The 21,017-nt window shown below is 51.4% G+C and overlaps 1 protein-coding gene across 4 annotated transcripts in view; it reads left to right on the top strand.

Moving 5' to 3' along the window:
- The window catches only part of GJC2 (gap junction protein gamma 2), a 42,491-nt gene that overhangs the window by 6,421 nt on the left and 15,053 nt on the right, over window positions 1-21,017 (top strand). For 2 of the 4 annotated variants that reach the window (XM_030010180.2, XM_030010173.2), the window contains exons 3-4: window positions 1,296-1,402; window positions 12,406-12,531. The gene's annotated coding sequence lies outside the window, so the exon portion shown is untranslated. Of the gene's footprint in view, window positions 1-1,295; window positions 1,403-3,232; window positions 3,590-12,405; window positions 12,532-21,017 lie in introns of all 4 variants that reach the window. The other 2 variants (XM_041122790.1, XM_030010176.2) reach the window with 2 other exon arrangements.

Raw genomic sequence — 21,017 nt, 5'->3', positions numbered from 1 at the left:
TGATCACACATGTTTCATCGATTCGGTATCTGATTGCTAATTATTATGGTAGCTTGACCTGCGGAGGCCAGCAAGTCATAACTCCTACAGTCAGCTTGGCCAGCACGGACGTCCTCGTGGCTTCAAACCTGGGCTGAACGTCCCTTCTGCTCCCTCCTCCTGGCCCCAGGCTCCCAAGTGCTGCCCACAGACTCTGCCAGCATCCCCGGGGAGCAACTCCATCACAGCAGCTTTTCCACATTTAATTTGGCTTTATATTTTTTTTTTTTCTTTTTTAGTGCACCACATTTTTTTTTCAACCAATCTGCCCTCCAAAGCATGGGTGCTGCTGCTCCTTGAGGCCATAACACTGCAGCTTCACCCCATCGGCTTTAGGATCTACTCTTAACATGCAGACACCAGGGCTGGCAGGTAGGAGGAAAAATAAAGCAGATGGCACCGCTGCGATTGCATCTCTGGGCTCTTCCCTTTTTTTATCGCTGAAATCCAACCTGATTTCCCTTGTCCTATCCATCATGGTCTCAGGGAAGAAATTTCACCAGTCTTGCAGCAGCTCCTCGTGTTTCTAAAGACAGGCAGGTTCTTGCTTCATGCCTTCTCATCGTCTTGGCTGCAGCAAACGTGCTGCCTCTCCCTGGGTGCCTCTCAGAGGAGTTTGGCTCTGTTTTCTCTCCACCCTCCTATTAACAGCTGCATTATTAATAAGGACTCCCTGATCAGACCCAGGGCAGCCTCCCCTCGCACATCCCATCCTCCAGACCTGACCGTCTCGGTGGCCACCACCAGACCCTCTCCAGCTCCTCAGTGTGCTCCTCCGCTGGATGCAGCATCCAGATGCAAAGTCCCTGGAAGGATTCCCTGCAAAACACCACCCGGAGCATCCCTCCGTTTTATCAGCGAGCTGTTAACATCCAATCTCAACCCGATCTTCCCATCACCTTTGTACCCCAGATGTATTTTATCTAAGATCCTATTTCCTTCCTCTCTTGTAGGGACCTCACACCAGGCAATAGCGCAACGGCGTTGGCAAGGCAAAACTGAGATTTCTCCCGTCCCTAGGCCTGTTATCCTGCCCTAGGAGGAAAACAAAGTCTCCTGGTCCTCTCCAGTGGTAGGATGAAGCCTTTTGGGAGCTTGCAGAGGAGCAGAAGCTTCACCCCGTGCCACCGCACGCAGGAGCCGTGGCTCCGGAGGGGACAATGACAGCATTGAGCACGGGCGCTGAAACGCTGCCGTATTGTGCCTGGCAGAGAGATGCCCCGAAATAATCGCCTCCTCCTTGGCTTTGTTTGCAGGGCTGTGGCCGGTCGTGCTGCAGGGCTTTTCCCTCCCCAGAAGGTCTCCGGTTATGTGGTGAAGACCCGCAGCTCAGACTCACCTTTTTTTTTCCTGGCTGTGAAAGGTACGGCTCATCTAATCGCCTCCTTACCGAGGTGTAACTCTGGGGGTATCGCTGATTGGGAGAAAATGTGGATTTGGGGAAAAAAGGATGCTCTGTTCCTCATCCCGGGGGGGCATGTCATTCTTTCATTGATCCTTGTAATATATTTTGTGTATATTATATTGTATATATTATATATAGTATATTTTCTATATATCACATTTATAATATATATAAAGTCAACGTCGAGAGCCATGCAAATTGTCTTACTTCTTTTTATGCCTATAAAATATTTTGTATTAAATACATGCTTAAGCTACAGAAATCCAACTCCACTCGGGGTCTGGGCAATCCCTTAAAGTTTGGATCCAGGGTTTTGCTTGAAACTGTTTTAAACAAGGCTGAATGAGACTCCACTCCGGGTCTGAAACAGAGCGAGGCTGAGGATTTTTTAGAAGTATTTTTAAGGTTGTTTTCAAGCTGGGCGCCTACAAAAGGGTTTCCCTAAACAGTTTCTGGTGAGGGTGTTTTTCTTGCCCAAAATCTGCTTGAAAACCTCCAATTTGGGCTGAAGTTTTGGCTTGTGACCGTGTCAAGGGCAGCACCAGCTGCAGGAGCAAGCACTGTGGTGATGCCTCCCTCCTCCCTCCTCCTTCATCCCCGGAGCATCCTACAAGCTAATTTCTTCTTGAAAACTCCTTCTGGGAATGCATTCCCCCTGCATGGTCAGCCAGGCTGTTTCCCAGTTTGTTCCTCCCCTAAAGCAGCTGGAGACAAGAAACACACTTGGAAAAATTAAATAAGAGGATGAAAACTTGGCTGCCCCATCCCAGCTGTGCCAGAGAGCAAGGACATTCGTTCTCCTTAAAACAAGGAAAAACAAGTTATTTTGAGTAGTTTCACATGGTGGGTGCTACTTAAGAAATGCTTAGGGACATGCGCTGGGTCCCTGTAGGATTAGGAGATTGAAGAACCACCAGATTTTAAAGGTTTAGAGCCATCTTCATACTGGATTTGTGAAGTTTTGGGGGGGTTTCTTTAACTGCAGCGAGCAAAACCTTGCTGATTGGGACTCCTGGAAGCCAAATCTCTCCTCACAGCATGGGGCCTTTAAGGAAAACATCAATTATTGTGAGATCAGCCATAAAATCATGCGAGCTGGCAACGCGAAGGAACAGATAACGGCGTGCCAAAGGTTGCAGCCTTCGGACGGGGGCAATTATTTAATCCCTGCTTGTTGCGTTTCAGTGCGGGGTAACGTCACCCCCACCCCTTTTTGACCAGAGACCTTCATGGGGGGCAAAACCCTCTGGCTGAGAGCAGGAGGGGCTAGGGGAGGAGGAAAATGTCCCTTCTGTCCCCTTCCAGCTGTTTTCCCTTCCAGCTGTTATCTGCAGAGCAGGGTGATGCTTCCAGCTGCCCTCCCCTCACCCCAGCCCTCCAAAAACGGGGCTGGGAAGGGAGCAGAGGGATGAAGAGGGTCTGGGATGGGGCTGGCAGGGAGCACCCGGCCACCATAAAAATAATAAAAATGTAAAATTTGACCAACGAGTGCTGCTTTGGGACATTCATTTAGACATAAAAATCAAGGGGAAAAAAGTGGGGTTTGATGATGCTGCAATATATCGCTGTAGCTGTGATATATTTTTGCAGCCGACTTTCCTTTCTGCTTTGCTTCTGTTTGAACAGAAAGGAGAAGAAAGTCCAAACAAGAAGGAAGCGTTTCTTATCCCGTGGCAGCACCTCGGCTTTCCGCCTCCCCTCTCCTGCTCCAAGGAGCTCTCTTTTTGCTATTATTAGCCTTAGACAATTTGAATTGTTAGATTTTTTTTTTTTTTTTTTTTTCCCAAGCATTGTTCTTGGCTCCTGAAAGCATCGCCGCATTCTCATTTTTTTCCGGACTTTTTGTGGGTGCTTAGAAGGAAATGAAAAAAAAACAAAAGGAAAGAAATCCTTGACGTCCCGGGGAAGGATGGGTTTGCGGCATTGGATTCGGAGGAGCTCTCCCTGTCTCGGGAAACTTCCCCGGTGGAGGTCTCCACGTCATCGTCTCCAGGCTGGTGCAGCGGGAAGAGAGCTCGGTTTGAAGGGATGGGAGGGGAGGAAAAGCAGCGGCTGGGGAGCTCTCGGGGTGCTGCCTGCGGCTCCGCGCACCACGGCGGGGAAGGATGGGACGTTTTTGCAAAGGACTGATCCCAGCGCTTCTCCGTATGTTACTTTTTTGTTTTGGCTTTTTTTGTTGGGTTTGTTTTTTTTTTTTTTTCCCTCCACTTTATTTTGATATTTGGCTGGGTGGTTTTAGCTTGGCTGATTCGTGGCACTTTGCAGACCCCCTCTCTCTGCTTTGATCCACCTCTGCTCCCACTCTGCTCTCCCCTGCTCTTAATTTTCTGCCCTTTCCCCATCACTTGGGTGGGGAACGCGTTTGCCACGACCTAACGGTTGTGTATTGCCTTTCCTGCCGGTGGAAAGAGACATAACATCCCTATTTGGCGTCACTCTGTGCACACTTTATGTCGGCATAAATCATCCCCCGCTGCGCAGGGCAGTGCAAATCCGTCTTCAGGGAATTTGGGATTAAACCATCGGTGGTTTAGCTTTTTCCTGATGGAAACCCTTAGGTACTCTGGGACCATCTGGCCAGTCCCCATCCCAAGGAAGATGCTTCGGGGTCTGGTTTTCCTGCTAGTCCTTCTCTCAGTCCCTTGGGTTATATTTCTGAGACTTCTGCTTGCACAGCAAATTTTGGGGTCTGCAGCCTGCTTGCTCATGGAGCATCAGTTTAAGGTGGTACATGCTCGTGCATCATGAGCTGGTCTTTAAAGACCAGGCACAGGCAGAGACCAGTGCCTGTAGGAGCTCACCCCAGCAGAAGATGCGGTTTTGCAGCTGGTGTCTCTAACCCATGGACAAAAGATCCATTGATAAGGTTATGTTCTCTGTAAGGTGCTTTTGTATTGTTTTTTTAAATAACATCCAAGGATGTGAACACGCTTTTCGTCCTCGGATCTCAAAGCACCTCACAAGGGGTGTCTTCTCTCCTGTGCAGCTGGGGAAACTGAGGCACAGGGAGGGCAGTGGCTCAGCAGCATCACCACCAGCGGGAGCTGAACCTGCTCCTTGGTGGCCTCATCTTCTTGGCTAGTGGCCCTTCCTTGAGAGAAAACTCTCCTGTTGGCCTCTAAACACACAGGCTCCTCCTCGGGGTGGGATCTCCTTCTCCAACGTTTATCCCCCATCAACCCCTCTAGGTCCTCAGATGAATCTCATGAAGAGATGCTGTTGTGTTTCCATAGCCTTTATGGTTCCATCCTCATTAAAACGCTTAGATCTTTCTTGTGGTTAACGGGTGACCTGTAGCTACATCCCTCCTACCTCCAGGTCACTGGTATGGTCATAGCAAACTTGGTTGCAACCAGCATTTGTCCAAAGGGATCCCCTGCGAGTGGAGCTGGAGGGACCCTCCTGGTCTGTGCTATGCCCCACGCATGGTAGGGAGGCATTTCTCTCCCATCCCAAAATGCCCTTTCCATCTATACCAAGCATAGGAGTTTGGCTTAATAAATTTATTTAAGCTGTGCTTAATGGGAGACAGCTGTGTCCTCTCCTGGCAGGGGGGTGAGCGAACAGCCCCGTACTCTAACCAGAAGGAAACAAAGAGTCCCTTGAGTCTTAGGAGGCCACAAGCACCTTCTGCTTTCACCCACATTACCTTGAAATGCCACAGGAGGGCAATCTGTCTGCTGTCCAAAGCCTCCTTAGACAGTCGGAGGAAGGAAATCCAATGTAACCCGGGTCAAGTGAGTCACGGGCGGGTGGGATCTGGAGAAAGGGGCATATCGCTGATGGGGAGTCTGCGCCTCGTACTCCTGCAAGCTAGGAGAGCTATTTCTGAGACAATCCTTGGGTGTTGTCCAAGCCCGAAATACCAGAAGATTTTTTTTTTTTTTTTGGTGTGTGTAATAAGGAAACCCCCCCTTCCCCTGTAACGTACTGCGGAGGTGGACCGCGGCATACGGCATGTGCTGTATTTCTGCAAATCCCGGCACTGTAGAGAACTCTCCTCTCGTTATTTATGGCTTGTTTGGAGCTCTTCCACCCGAGGTTCATCCAACCAGCACAAGGTTAATTTTTAAGGCTGCGCAGCTCCCTTTGACCCGGTCCGTTGCTTGGAGATCTTGGTGACCGGCCACGTAAACTGCCGTGGTTTCTGCTCCTTGCTGCCAGGAAAAGAGAAAAGAAAGGAGTTTGTGCAGGGTTGCTGCGTGCCGTCAGTGCAACCCAGGGCTGTAGCAGTAGGGGACGGGGGAAATGGATAGAAAATGAGGAGCCCTGTCCTATAAATTAATTAAGGCATATGGGGGTAAATTGCTATTTCACTCCTAACTTCTACTTTCTTCACTTCTAACTTTGCTACAGCAATTTATTTATCTCTGCCTCTGCAGAAGAGCCTGGTGGCATTTTTTGGTGCCGTGGCGTGGTCCATCGGCTCTCTGGCTGCCTCCCCAGAAGATGGGGACCCTGGGGTTGTCTACCAGGTGCCCTGGGCTGTCCCTAGGGCACAAAGTGGCTCTATACAGGTCCATTTACATCCCTCAGGGTCTCAGGAGAACTTCTCCGAGACCTTCACACCTTCTTCTGTGGTCTGTCTTCTTGCTCGCCCTGAGGGCAGAGCAGTCTCCTGGGGAGGATGCCAACTTTTCCCAGCCACTGGTGGGTGCGGAAGATGTTGAGCGAGGGGGAACTGATAGGAATCTCAAGGGTGACTTGTGCAATTGCAGGACAACAGAGGCTGAAGGTACCTCAGGAGGTCACAGAGTAGGGCCAAGTTTGATGTTGGATGAAGCTGCCCAGGGCCCTGTCCAGTAGAGTTATCTCCAAGAGTGGAGATCCCACCAGATCCCTGTGCCAGTGTTTGTCATAGAGACTTTTTTATTTTGTCTCCAGTTGAAATTTTTCTGGCTGTAGTTTTGCCTTTCATTGTGCACTTTCGAGAAGCATCTGGACCGCTTTCTCTATAACCTCCCACAAGGCAGCTGCACGCACCCGTAAGATCTTCTCTTTCTCTTCTCCAGGCTGATCAGACCCAGTGCTCTCAGCCTCTCCTCGAACATCCCGTTCTCCAGCCCACAAGCATTTTGGAAGCCTCTGTAGGACTCACTCCAGTACCCTTCTTGCACTGGGGAGCCCCAAACTGGACACAGTATCCTTACAAGGGCAGAACAGAGGGGATCATAACTCTGGCTACGCTCTTGCTAAGACAGCCCGGTATTGGGGTGACCTTCTCTGCCGCAAGGCCACACTGCTGATTAACATCCAACTTGACCACAAGGAGTCTTGATCCTTGTCTGCAGAGCAGGTCCCCAGCCGGTCACTCCCTGCTGTCCTCTGTCCTGTCCCCTACCAGGGCCACCATTCTGCCTTTGCCTCTGTTGAACTTCACCTGAGTCCCACCAGCCCGTTTCTCCAGCCTGCTATGGTCCCCCAACACAGCAGCACTGGTGTCCCCCCCCAACCAGGAGCAGCCCCAAACTCAGTCCCATCACCCTGATCGTTAATGAAGCTCAACAGCCTTGGCCCCAGTCGTCATCCCTGAGGGATGCCACCACCAGCTGGTCTCTACCGGGAGGGGACCCAGCAGCACTGGGGGGGGTGACAGGGCATCACCAGCTGCTCCATGGGAGCCGGGATGGCGTGGGGGTCATGAGACCCTACTTTCTGGGTGAATTTACATGCAGCATCCCCATTTCAAATGAGATAAGAGCCATTTTGACATAGCAAGGACTGAGGGGTCTCAGCATCTCCCGAGGCTGCGTTTCTGCTTTGCTTTGTTGTTTCTGACCGCAACTTTTAATACCCTCTTAAACGCATGCTCGGCCGAGAGCTTTACAAATCTCCGCTTTGTGCAAAGCGCCTTTCAAACACGAGGTGGAGGCCAGCAAGGCAGCGAGCTGCAGATGGCACGTGTGAACCCGCCAGCAGGCTGCCAGCAGGATGTAAATGGACAAAAATCATGGGAAAACTGCCTTTATACTCCGCTCTGGTGAGATCCCACCTGCAGTACTGTGTCCAGCTCTGGGGCCCTCAGCGCAGGAAAGACATGGACCTGTTGGAGCGGGTCCAGAGGAGGGACAAGAAGATGATCAGAGGGCTGGAGCACCTCTCCTGTGAGGACAGGCTGAGAGAGTTGGGGTTGTTCAGCCTGGAGAAGAGAAGGCTCCGGGGAGACCTTGTTGTGACCCTCCAATACTTAAAGGGCACTTATAAGAAACATGGGGACAGACTTTTTAGTAGGGCCTGTAGCAATAGCCAAGGGGTAATGGTTTTAAACTAAAAGAGGGTAGATTCAGACTAGATATAAGGAAAAAAAATTTTACGATGAGGGTGGTGAAACCCTGGCACAGGTCACCCAGAGAGGTGGTAGATGCCCCATCCCTGGAAAAGTTCAAGGCCAGGTTGGACGGGGCTCTGAGCAACCTGGTCTAGTTGAAGATGTCCCTGCTCATGGCAGGGGGTTGGACTAGATGACCTTCAAAGGTCCCTTCCAACCCAAACTATTCCATGATTATATGATTCTATGAAAACAGCCCAGAAACGTGGCTCATCCCGCACCGTGGCCGAGGCACTGGGCTGAAGCATCGCTGCCGGCTCCTGTCTGGCCCCGGGCATCTTTGGGTGCTTAAATCCCTTCTCCGTCTGACCCTCTGGGTCAATGCAGAGTTAATCCAACCCACGACCCCAAACGACGTTCCCCACCGGTTTCAGCCCCGGAGAACGCCCTGCCGTGCATCCGGAAGCCTCTGCTTCGGAAACCCGATGCCGGTTCAAACGTGAGCCTGAGCCAAATTCCTCCAGGCACTTTTTTATCATCCCTTTTTTTTTTTTTTTCCTGCCGGGGACAATGGTATTGCTTGCTGCTCTGCCCAGCCCTTTCCTCTGCACTCCCAGACAGAAATAGTTAACCAGGTTCACTAAGAAATGAATGTCCTTGTTTCCTTTCCAGGGCAGGCAGCTCCCCCCTGCCCGTCTCTCTGCTCCGAGCCCTGGGGAAGAGCCGCTATCTAGTGACATGATGCAAGAGCAGACGATGTCCCCTTCGTTCTGGCAGTGTTTCGGTGGCCCGCGCAAGCAGTGCCAGGTCCCCCGGGGGCTTTCTGCAGCACGAGAGCAGCCCTTTGCTCTCCTCTTGCGATGGGTGGGATGGGAGCACCTCGTGGCTCCGGGGAAGACGTGAGCCAGCCGCGGCTCTGGAGAGTTTCAAGTCAAAACAGATCAAGCTAATAAAAAGGAAGCGGTGCCGGAGAAGAGGAGGGGAGGAGAGAGAGAAAAGATGATGCCAAAGGGCATTGCAAAGCAATTCCTCCTGTAGAAAGAACCTCATGTGATAGCCTGGCTTCTCCTGGGGTTGTGGTTGGGTCCCCCAGGAAAAGGGAGACCACCGGGGCCAGGACCCTGCGCTGACCCCAGCACCCCAGACTGGTTTCGGTTGCCCCACACGTAGGTGTTTAGGCTCATCCGAGATGCCAAAACCCATTAGTTTTGCCGGGGCTGTGTTTTGCTCCGCTGCCGGAGCAGCGATACGGCAGTCGGGAGGAGCTGCTCGGCGCTCATGTAGCCACTTCTCCAAGGGCACCCGGAGGAAGGCAGCTTTTCAATGGGGCTTTGTTGTGTGCTCGGCTCGGCTCGGCGGGAGGTGGTCGCTCTCAGGCTGCAAACTCCCCGGACAAAATATTTTTCCTGCTGTGGGGCCAGGGGGAGACGGGTAAGAAGAATTCAGCCATAGTTTCAGCTCCTGGTTGAATGGACCCAAAGGTTTGCACGGGACAGACACGGTGTTTGGGGGTGGGGGGAATGCCGGTTTGGTGGAGCATGAGACATCCCACCACCTTGGCTGGGATATGGAGACCTGCCTGGCATCCCCAAGTGAGTGGAGAAGTGAGGAGCTCCAGCAGAAGAGCAAAGCTCTCCCGGACGTCCCCAGGGTGGTGAGATGGACTGTGTGCCGCCGTGATTTTGGGAGATGGGGAGCACCGCTGTGCCTTCTCCTTTGGCCCCAGCCTGGGAGGTGGCCCGGGGCTGATGCTGGCCATGCTGCAGCACTGCTGGTCTTTCGGCGGGTGGGACCCACGGCAAAGAGACCGGAGCTGGGTCTGGTCCCTGCATGGGGGCTGCTCCAGACCTCCCCCTTCTCGGCTCCCCAGGTCGCTGTAGGGTTTGACCAAGGCTGTTTCTGCCTGGAGATCAGAGAAAGCTCTGGTGGCAAATGGAGGAGGTTTTGATCTCCTGCTTCAGTCCTCAAGGTCAGCGTGAGCTGGAGGGGTCCATGGGGCGCTTGTGAAGCTGGTTTGCGAGATAACCTTACTCCTAGCTGTTACAGGAGAGAGGGATGCCCTGGAAAATAGGAGGAGATGGATGCAGTCAGGCCAGAAGAGCAGCAGGGAAAAGCAGGCGGCTTTCTGCAAGAAATACTGTGTTTAACGGCAAACACGTGCAAGGTTTCACACCCTGGCCAGGACACGTGTGGGCGTGGAGCTCATTTATTTAGTCCTCCATGAGCGGAGCTCTCCCGGAGATCCCGAGGTGGGAGGATGAGGAGAAAGCTCTGCTCTGAGCAGCTGCTTTCTTGCAAGCTTTTGCACTGCCTGTCTCTCTTTCTCCCAGATCTCGTGGCTGCAGAGCCTTCTGGCAGCCCACGGCAAATTTTTAGCCATTCCAGAAAAATTTAATAGTTCTAGCAAGGGTGAACTCTGATGCATGATTTATAGGGAGTGTTTTTACGGTGTTTATGTTGGCAGGCTGTAGTTTATGTACGGTTTGAAATATTCACTGTAACCTCTTATCGCTGGAGCTTAAAAACAACAGAGTGCTGATGAAAGTCCTGTGCTAATTGAAGGAGGGTTGATTTAGGGCTCAGGCTGCCCAGCAGCTGTGAAAAATGCCTGGCTCCTGCCCGGCTCAGAGAGGTTGCTGCAGCCTGCAGTCCCCGTGGGGAAGGATAGAGGATTTCACTATCAGCGTGGTGGGGATCCATCCAGATTTAGCCATTATGCCAACGAAGGCAATATCTGGCACCGAGAGATCCAGACCGTGATGCCTGGGGCTCCCGTCCGTGCTCACAGCCTCCCTGACCTGGCAGAATGAGATGATCAGCAGATGCAAGAGGCATCAGTTTGGGAAACCTCCAAAACTGATTTCTTCAATGTGCTTTTTTTATAACCCAAACCAGCTCATCCATGCACTCCTATATGGGGCAATACCTTGTACTGGTGTTAAAAAAGCAGCTTGCTTCCATTCCCATCACTTTTCTCATTGTGCCTTTGCTAGGATCTCGTGGCACAACTCATGTTTTAGTAGAATCAGCGACCTGAGTGAGATCCCATCAACATCTGTGGGATCTGGAGTAATCTAACCTCACAAAAAACACCCTCCTGCTCATTTTCCACTGAAGGGCGGGACTGTCCCTCTCCCATTAGACCTGCAGTTGAGGTCTGAGAGTATGAAACTTCTTCAGGTGCCAGCAATGGATCATCTTGGAGCATAAGGAAGCAATTTATCCATCTGCCATAAAACACGTACTTTATGATCAGTTCCTGACCCCTCTGGTTGTGTCCACCTTTCCTCCTCCGGCATCACGGGTGCTAAGGAGAAGCGGGTGAATAGCGAGGTGCAAGCAGCACCTTTGCGTGGGATGGATATTTTTAAGGGTCGTTAAAAATGTAAACTAGCAGGAAAAAGTTGCAGGAGGACACCACATCTTGGACAGGGTCTGCTTCTGGTCTCCTGGTTCCTGAGAGCATGTAGTGAACTTTAGAGGAGCAGAGAGAAGAACTGGAAACCGAGCTGTGTCCCAGACCAGCCCTCAGAGGCCAGGCAGATGCTGAGCTCAGCTCCAAGGAGGGCTGAACACCCAAGTTTAGGCAACTAAATCCCACCCAAGTGCCTTAAAAACAGTCTTGGAGGATACCGTGAGAGGTCTTTTCCTTCTGAGGAAAAGCCACCACGCTGCACATGGTCCTGCCTCCACATCATCCCACAATTGCTCCATACCCCTGCCACCCTTTTCCTAGAAATATCTACTGGGACTCCCCTTCCAGGCAAAAGGGCACTTTATTCCAGGCCAGTTGGTTAGGAAAGATCCTGACTTGCTTAGGCATCCTACTAGATGTATCCTACTAGATGTATCCTACTAGAAAGGGAGGGAGAGAAAGCCACAAGATTAGAGGCACAGCTACATGCCTCCAATCTAGATACACATACTAGAAAACTGAGTGAATTTGGTTGAAAGTGGTTTAGTGGAGCAGGCAGCCTTCTATTTTAAGAGATTTCTGATATCTCTCAGTCTGCACTGCACCACACAGATTTAAAAAAAAAAAAAAAAAAACAAAAACAAAACAACAAAAACCAAACACTTCTGCTACTGGCAGTACAATTTTGGCTGGCATGTGTGAACCTCTATTAACCTGTGGCCCGTGCTAATGTGCTGGTACAGAGACAAGCCTTACAGTAGGAGAGTCCATCCTGCTGTTATTCCTTGTAATGGGAAGCTTCCAAAAAACAAGCCAAAACAAATATTTGTAGCAAAGGCAGGGGCTGTCCGGAGGGAGCCGCCGCAGGAATGCTCCTGCCACTGGGCAGGAGGTGACATCATCCAAATTCCTTCGCCGAGGAATGCAGGATTTGCCGTCTTCCCTGCCAGTAATTGCTTTTCAAAAACAGACCTGCCCGGGGATGCACGTTTCACCCATCCCGTTCCATTGCACAGCAGAGAGGCCAAACGTCCCCCCCGTTCCCCTTCTCTTCCACGGTGTTAATGGGGCTGTTGTTGCGCAGACAGGCATGAAAAAGGATGAAATTGGTCATTCTCCGAATCGCAGGTAAAAGCACCCACAATTCCATAAGCGGGAGCTGGACAGAAGTCTGGGCAGGGACTGGGGCTGGTGGGGGAGCGATGACTTCTCCTTGGGGCTGGCCAGGATGGGGCAGGTGATGGGCTGAGTATGTGCGTGGACTTCTCTGCTGGGCAGACTTTGGTGAGAGCTGCAAGAGGAAGCCATGAGCGCTGCTCCGTGGTGACCCCGTTTCTTGGCCCTGTGAAGCCCACCAACCACATCATGTGTTTTTGAACGCAGGACTTCAGCGTGAGGACTAAGGTGAGCTGGACTCGATGGTCCTTATAGGTCCGTTCCAACTTGAGATATTCTGTCATTCTACGATTCGGATATGCTGACATGCAGAGCATCCTGGCTAACCAGCCTATACCTTGCTTACTTTGGTAGGGCTGACTCTTAAGCAAAGCCATAATTCCCCCTCCGTGCAGCCCTTGGCTTCTCCTTTGGGTTGAGTGCCCCCATGTCCCATCTCCAGCCCCTTGAGCTTACGCCCCTGCACCCCTAACTCTGCATTGGCTCCAACTTCAGCAAACACCACTGGAAATTAATAACGGTTGCTAACGTTCATATGTCATCAGCACTTCCACCAGCATCGGCGACAGTAAAGGGGTCAGTTCCTGTGGGATGGAGACTGTTGCCGTCATTTCAATAGGTGGAACTAGGTGTAGTTCAACTGCCCCCATTATGAGTCCAAAAGGTGATTTAGTGGTTGGAAAGGCCCGAAGTTTTTTTGCTCTCAGTGCCTGAAAGAGGATGGCTGGCAGGAAACGAATGTGCCGTTCTCCAAGGCAGGGGTGGTTTCGTTCCTGCACCGATTCTTTAATTTTCCGCCAGCTTTTGGAAATTCTTGGCTATTACAACTGGACTATTAAATCAACAGCAGAAAAGAGGGGCTCCGGCCAAAGGAGAAAACCCACTTGGTCAGCTGAATTTTTGAAATGGGGATGGAGTGAGGACCTTCGAATGGACAGCAGCAGAGCAAGGGCTGTCTGGGGTCTGGATCTGCAGTCCTGAAGGTGGTGAGATGTGACATTAGGTGTGCCAGGAGAAGGGCTGCTCATTTCTGGAGCCAGCAGCACAGATAAAACCAGTGAGGATGGACACAAAGGGGAGTCTGGGATCATGGCAGGGTGATGCAATGACATTTTGTCAAGGGTGTAGGCGGAAGAAACACATCTAAGTAGAAAGCAATGATGCAGCTGGTTGGAGTCAAGTCCCACACGGAACAGGGTGACAGTGCCATGGGAGATACCCTCTGTGGGACCTCCTGGGCTTGGCTGGGATATTATCTCCCACCAGGCAAGTCCCTTCCCTCATCATGTCTCGGCCACCCTCCATCACAGGGTCGTGTCTGGTGCTGGTGATCGGGGCTCATGGTTTGCAGGACTCTTACTGCTTGGGACAAGGCAAAACCGTATCTCCCTTGTGCTGTTGCCTTTGGGAGAGGTGGAAATAGGGGTGCCCTGCTCATTTCTGCCGGGAGTCACCCTAGAGACAGCAGAGAGTCTGCTCTGACGTGGACTCCAGAGGGTTGAGGTGAAGGCTCCCAGGCTTTGAGGTCAGTAGGGACCCAAAACGCAGCCAGGGAAAAAGATGACGATGGATGACGATCTGCTTTCAAATGATGCAAGGAAGCTCGCAGGCTCCATATTCATCACAGCTCAGTGAGTCGGTTACCACCAGTTGGCTGTGGGACTCTGCTCCTCAGGCTCCAGCTCCTCACGGCTGCACACACGGCCCACAGGGCTCTACCTTGTCCATCTGTGTGCAAACTGAACCGTCTTATAGCAATGCTGCGGAACATAATTTGGGGTTTTGATTCGCATCCCTTAATTTGTTCCTTCTTAATCTTTCTCAGAAACACAGATGTTGTTGCGGTTTCTTATTTATTTCTGTCTGGAGGCTAAAGGGAGGATGCCTTGGAGAGGAAGGGAGGGAAAGAACCAGAGATGGAAAGAGTGAGTTTTCAAGAAGAGCCACCCACAACTTCATCTTCTTTCCCCAGCTTCTGGTAATGGCCAGGTCACTGCAGCTATTCGCTCCAGAAAATTTCCAGGGGGTTTCCTGGAATACCGAAATGTGGTGGGCTGGGTGCCCAGCCAGTGACCACCATCAGAGCCGCAGCAAAGAGGATGGACCTCAGTTGACCAGCAGCAAACCTAGACGTGTCCCAGTAGCTGCCTGTAGGTCAGAAACCCTCACTTGGCATTTCTAAGGGCTATTTATCGCAAAGTGAAGGAAGATCAGGGTTTTTTTTTTTTTTCTTTTGCACCCTCTTTCCACGCCATTGTCCATCCTCTTTAAACTTAGCAATGTTCAAATTAGCAGAGGAGGCTGAACTGGCTCTGGGCTGGCAGAAAGCATGGAAGAAAAGAAATGTGAGCACAAGACTGAGAGACTAGGAAGGGGCTTGCTGCACATCATGCGGGGATTTTAGTATTATTGTGGATTAAACTGTGACTGTAGCATCCTCTGTGTCCCATCCCCAGCCTCACAGTGCAGCTTCACACATCCCTGCTTGGGAACCGGCCAAATACCTGGTATGGGGCTGCTCGACCCCTGTGCAAGCCCCGGTGAGACCAGGAGTACCTGCTCTGGCAGCGGGAGCCCACCGCATCCCAGTGGGTGGTGGAGGGTTTGGTGTGAGCAGGGTAGCATCCACTCGAGCCGCTCACTTCCCTAGCAAAACCTGCATCCATGCACCCATATGCCTGGTGCGCTCTGGGGAAGATCTCTATCTTCAGAACCAGCCTGCTGTAGCAAGAAAAGAGAGAAAAACCTCATCTAGCTGCCCACTTGTCTCAGGTCGCGGATCAGCTCCAAGCACTGGAGCATCGTTGGCTCAGCCTCACGGCCCTGCCTCTCCATGAACTGCAGAGGTTCCCCTGTGTAAAAGGGGTGGAAGGGCTGTCCACCTCCTCCTCCTGCATCTCCCCCGCCTTCCCCTTCCGCCACAACGTGCTCATTCATGAAAAAGTATCTGTGGGATGGACATGGAGAGACAAATTAATGTTGGCGCATTGTTTCCCGCGCATTGGCCAAGGGAGCTTGTAGGCTCAGAGTGTTTTAATCTTTGTTTTCACAGCTGGATTCGATATTACCCTTTCTCCTCTCCAGCTTTTTATTGCTGCTCGCTCCGCGGAGCAACCTGTCGCAAAGTAGCGTGCGCACTCGTGTTGAAGCGCAACCGGCTGCTGGCTTCCCGAGGGGCAGCAAGCACGGCTGTGCACCTCGGGACTGACAACCCGCACAGCCCCGTGTGTACGTTAAGGATTGAGGCCCTAAGAGATTATGCTCTCCTACGGCAGCAGGTCCTGCGTCCGGGAGGGCAGTACTGCAGCAAGGAAGGTGCCATCCCATGACGGTCCTCTGAGAGCACCTGGCTGTAGGCCATCTCTCCTGGCTCCTTCCCACCCAGCACCATGTGGGGTGGAGGCAACTGGGTAGCAGGGACCAGCTCAGTCCATCCTTCGGTAGGAGAGGGCAGGCAGCGAGGTTGGGGGAGATGTTTGCCTTAGCCCTGTACATGGGACATGATGAGACTATGGCAAACCCTCAGGCCCATGGTCCCAACCGAGGGACACCGTGGGTTGAGGGGTGCTGTAGGGTTTGGTGGAGGTGGTGTGCGGTTTGGTGGTGGTGGTGTAGGGATTGGTTATGCTGCTATAGGTTTTGGTAGAGGTTCTGTAGGGTTGGATGGAGGTGACGTATGGTTTAGTGGTGGTGATGTAGGGTTTAGTGGTGCTGGTGCAAGGTTTGGTGATGCTGGTGTAGGGTTTGGTGATGCTGGTGCAGCGTTTGGTGATGCTGGTGTAAGGTTTGGCGGTGCTGGTGTAGGGTTTGGTGGTGCTGGTGTAGGGTTTGGTGGTGCTGGTGTAGGGTTTGGTGGTGCTGGTGTAGGGTTTGGTGGTGCTGGTGTAGGGTTTGGTGATGCTGGTGTAGGGTTTGGTGGTGCTGGTGTAGGGTTTGGTGATGCTGGTGTAGGGTTTGGTGGTGCTGGTGTAAGGTTTGGTGATGCTGGTGTAGGGTTTGGTGGTGCTGGTGTAGGGTTTGGTGGTGGTGCTGGTGTAGGGTTTGGTGGTGGTGCTGGTGTAGGGTTTGGATGGCTGGATGCCCAGCATGGCAGACAGGCAGGGGTGTGCTCATGCCCACCTGGGTGGAGGGGGTGGAGAAGGTGCTGCCAGCACCCCACTGGATGCCCAAGGGCTTGGACCTCCACCACTGCAGATCTGAGTCAACCCTTGCTTTGAGCATCAGCATGGCCCTGGGCCAGATGGGACTGGCTCTATTCCCACCTGGATGCCAACCTGAGGGCACCTTCTCCACCCCACTATCTACCTCTGGAGGGGAAGGAGAGACACTGATTCAACACCCCTCCAGTCCTGCGAGCTCTGGGGATGAAAAGACACGTGGTCTCCCTTCTTGGCACGGGGGACCCAGTGGCGTCCAGATGTGAGGCACGAGCTGCTGACCTCTCCGGCGTCAGCGGGTGGGGGCCCACCTATGTAAACACGTCCAGGAAAGCTCCCATCCCTTTCCCACCCCACGCTCGCCTTCGGATCAGACCAGCCAGCCTTCGCCGATGCTCCCGTCCCCAGGGCTCCAGGGGAAGGTACCGTACCGCTCGCCCAGCACCGGGCACTTCTCCGGGCATTTCTCTCTCATCCTCCTCTTTTCTGCATGTAAACATGACCGTATAATTATCTCTGTGTATAATTACCTAAGTGGTTATTTAAATATTTACTGGTGATACTGGTATAACAATAAGTCTCGGTGAGCAGAGTAGAAACCTGTCCCAGTCATGCTGGGAACCTGGCCAGAAGGATAGGAAAGCACTTGTAGTAATAACGTTTCCTTTTTTTCTTTATTTTCTGTTTTGTCTGTTATCTAAGAACAGTTGGCAAGAGCACGTCCAACCCATTTGTTTCCTCATTTATCACATTCAAGTCTCTCTCTCTCTTAACTATGTTTGATCTTATTAGTGATGGAAAAATGGGCCATAAAGTCGCATCCAAGTGTCTGGTATTTTTGCTTTGGCGTTTGCTTTCTTGTCTTCAATATCCTTGCCTAGTTGATCTTGGATTTTTTTACCGTGAGCAGGGGTCTGTGTCCGGGTAGCCAGAGCTGAGCTCAGGAGGATGTTTTGGTGATTTGGGGTGGCAGGTCTGCAGCACAGAGTTTATCTGGGGATGGAGCTGGCATAGGTTTATACGGCGGAGGGAAGGGTTTGGCAGCCATCCCCAGCCCTCTTCCCCATTTGCACAACACTTGGGTCACGGAGTGGCCTCACTGTTATGGCTCTCTCCGACCTGGCAAGTCAGAGGCTCCTCCAAAGCCAGGAGATTGGGAAATAGATGCTCCAACGATGAGTGTTGGGATCTTCAGAGAGGTTTGGTGTCTTAGATGTCCCGGTTCAGATAAGATCTTGACTTATCTTACAAGTCCTGCTTCCTGAGTTTCTCCTCAGCTCCTGCAAGCAGGCCACTTGCTGAGATGCTCAATGATGGGTTTAGGAGACCAGCATTACGTTCTTGGTAGAGCAGAGTGCAGAGCGGGACTCAACACCCCGAGCAGATGCCACACCAAAGCAAAAGGACCTTAAATCTGCTCACAGGCATAGCAGCTCTTCCAAATCACCCACATGTGGTCTTTAACCACATGGTTGTTTAAAGCACTAAGGCATGAGTTCTGCCCCAAGGACAGTGTAAGACAGGGCAGTTGCTCAGTGGTCGTGGTGTATGGCCAAGGCTGTAGAAGGGAGCATCATGAGAAGCAGGTAGAGCGTGGACCTGATTCAAATACCTGGGCCGGGTCCTGTGGGTCCCATTCCTGCACCAACTCGTGGGGGATTTGCTCTCTGCAAGCTCCTGTCCTTGTTAGGGTTGAGACATGGTTCCTCTAACCTGGACTTTGGCTGTATAAAAATACAGATATTTTTGGGGTGGCAAAGAGGTGAAGATAACTTTGGACCCAATTCTCATGCTGGGCTGCTTCTACACTCAGGGGTGAAAGAAACCTTCACCAAATCCCCAGTCCAGAGCTTTCTTCCCTATTGCACTGTGGTTTGGGCAGGTGGATGCCAGCCCAGGATCAAGGTTGAACCTATAGAGCTGAGTCTTCACTTTGGCAAATGGGGCCATGGTTCATGGTGGGTCACGCTGTCCTTTATTAGGGGCAAAAGCCAGAGCCAAGGGCAGTGGCAGGGTCTCCCTGGGTTGCTCCAACCCATACAAACCTGGTTTAAATCCTGGTGGGAGTCCATCCCGAGGGTTTTTATGTGTAATGGGGCTGGTTGAACATCACCGTCCTGGCCAGCTGTGTACAGGTTGTCCCGCCTGTTGCGGTGGCTGTCCCCGTGTCTGACAGATGAAGCGTGTGAGGCCAGAGATGACACCATCATTTTTCTCATTGGAACTGCTGCAAAAAAAAGATAAAGTCAAACTCTGAGAGTCAGCAGCCTTCCTGTGCGGTTGCAAAGCATTTTCCACGAGAAAACCAAAAACGATGTGTATTTGCAAGAGGGACTTGTTGAGGAAAGCTGGAGGAGGTGTTGAGCATGTCCTGCTTTGCTTGTGGGGGTCCACAGAGGACACAACCGCTCCACCTTCGCTTTGGGGCGTTGCTGTCTTTACCCTCAAGCTGTTCCTAAGATGCTCGTCCCTATGCAGAGTTGTTGGCTGCTCCCATCCCCTCCCCTCTCCCCGCGCTGACGCTGTGAATATGGTTTTCATGCAGCTGAAAAGCAGGGGAAAATGTTCCTCTCGGCCGCTCGGCACGAGCCAGGGACCTCACCCAGCAGCTCTTGAATGGAGCCCAGAAGCCGTGGCTGAGCTCCCAACCTCTGTTCCCGCTCCCCTCGCTCCTGCCCCCTTTTCCTGTGGCTCTTCCAAGCTCCCTCCTCATACACCATCTCTGCCCATCCACAGGTGTTAGGGAAAAAGGGAAAAAAAAAAAAAAAAAAAACCAAACCCCACACCTTTCTGGAGCAGCCAAAAATGTGGCCGCTGGACTTTTTTTCCAGCGTACCCTGATCTTTCCCATGCACCCTGACCTTTTTCCTCTGCCCCTGCCTGCATTAACGCACCGCTGCTCGGTGAACTGCCGATGGAAGAGCGGCTGCAGGGGCAACGGCAGGAGGAGGTGATGTGCCGTGAACTTTTACACAGCCATTTTCACCAGGGGATGGATTTCCTCTGATTTTTATTGAATTTTTTTTTTCTTTCTTTTTTTTTTTTTTTTTTTTTTTTTTTTTTTTTTTACACTCTTTTGAACAAGTTCAGGAAGGTCTACAGCAAATCGAGCCTGGCTTGGCTTCACAGGGTTGTGCTGCAGGTCAGCCAGGGCTGGCAACGCCGGCTGGAAAGTTTATTGTTTCCTGTTATGAGAGCTCGGGAAGCCGCGATGGGTTTGCAGGAGAGACGTGGGTAGCACTAACGCCAGGTATGACCCCAACGGGTGCGGTTGGAGATGGGCTTTTATTCCCATTGCTTCTCCGGCTACTTCAGGAAAGGGAAACAAATAGAGAAGGGAATAGTTGCTCCATCTGACCTCTGACTATTGAGGCAGAGGCTTTCTTTGGAGCGGGAACAGACGCAGGGAAAAAATGCTATAAAGGGCTTTGCTGTGCCACGTCCCCGGGGCTCTCCGCGAGTCCCCTCTTGCCACCTTTCGGTACGTTGGCCCGTATTATCTCGCCGGCCTTGAAAACTTCAGCAGAAAGGTTCCCGTCAGAAAAAAAATATGTGGTTTTGTCAACACTGAAATTTGTCTCAAGAATGTGTCCATCACAGCGAAATTTTCAGCTGGGAAGGGCTGGAATAAATCACTTCTGCTCTCCAGCCTGGGTTTAAAGGCTTCCTCTGGGCTTTCATACTTTAGAATTTAAATCTTATTGTTATTTAACCATATCAGATTTTTTTTTGGTCGTTTTCAAAGTGAAGTGCTTTTACCTCTCCGCGGTCATCAGTCAGTGATATCCAAAGGAAACATTTCACTGTTTTTCAGCAGAAGTATTATTCATTCTGCTAACAGCATTGGCTTTTTGCTCCAATCACAAACCGATGCAAACTTAACAGAAATTCTGTTTTCTGACCTATCTTCTGGGCTAACTGAGGCACAACCATAGTCCAAATTTCATGGCAATTCAGAGCCAGAGTTTATATTTTCAGAGCGCATGAAAGAAAGCAGCCTTCACCTCGTTTTTCAAACATCCTGACATGATGCAGCCAAAATCCCCGCAGGCTTTGGAAAAATGTGTGAGTTTGGTCCTTACAAGAGCCAGAGACCAACTGCAACATCCTGATCCAGATCAAAACCTTCTTGGGTTCATCCAACAAGCAGAGCTAGATGCAGGAAAAAAAAAATCAACCTGAAGATGAATAGGTAGAGACCTTGTCTTTCTGACATTCAAATGACACATTTGCTCTGGGGTTGTCATCACCACTATCCTGAAAAATCTGCTCAGAGGTTTGCGATGAAGCAGATTTTAGCAACAGACACTGACACAGTTTTTTCTTCTGCCTGTAAATTTTTTTTTACGAGAGTTAAGGTTTTGGCTGCATTCTTACGATGCGAGCCCTGATTAGACCCAAATCTTGGATAATGCCCAAAGCTCTGGGTGAAGGAGGAAAATTTGCACAACTGAGATTTTTTTTCTGTTAAGCGAGGGAGCGTGGTGGGACTGAAAGGGAGCCTGGAGGCCCTTGGCTGGGGTGGTTGAGTTGAGCAGCACTGTGGCCATTCCCACC

This window comes from Aquila chrysaetos, chromosome 3, assembly GCF_900496995.4.
Source record: "Aquila chrysaetos chrysaetos chromosome 3, bAquChr1.4, whole genome shotgun sequence".
Lineage (NCBI taxonomy): Eukaryota > Metazoa > Chordata > Aves > Accipitriformes > Accipitridae > Aquila > Aquila chrysaetos.
Note: the sequence above shows the minus strand (reverse complement) of the source record. Positions and strands in the feature narration are given on the sequence as shown.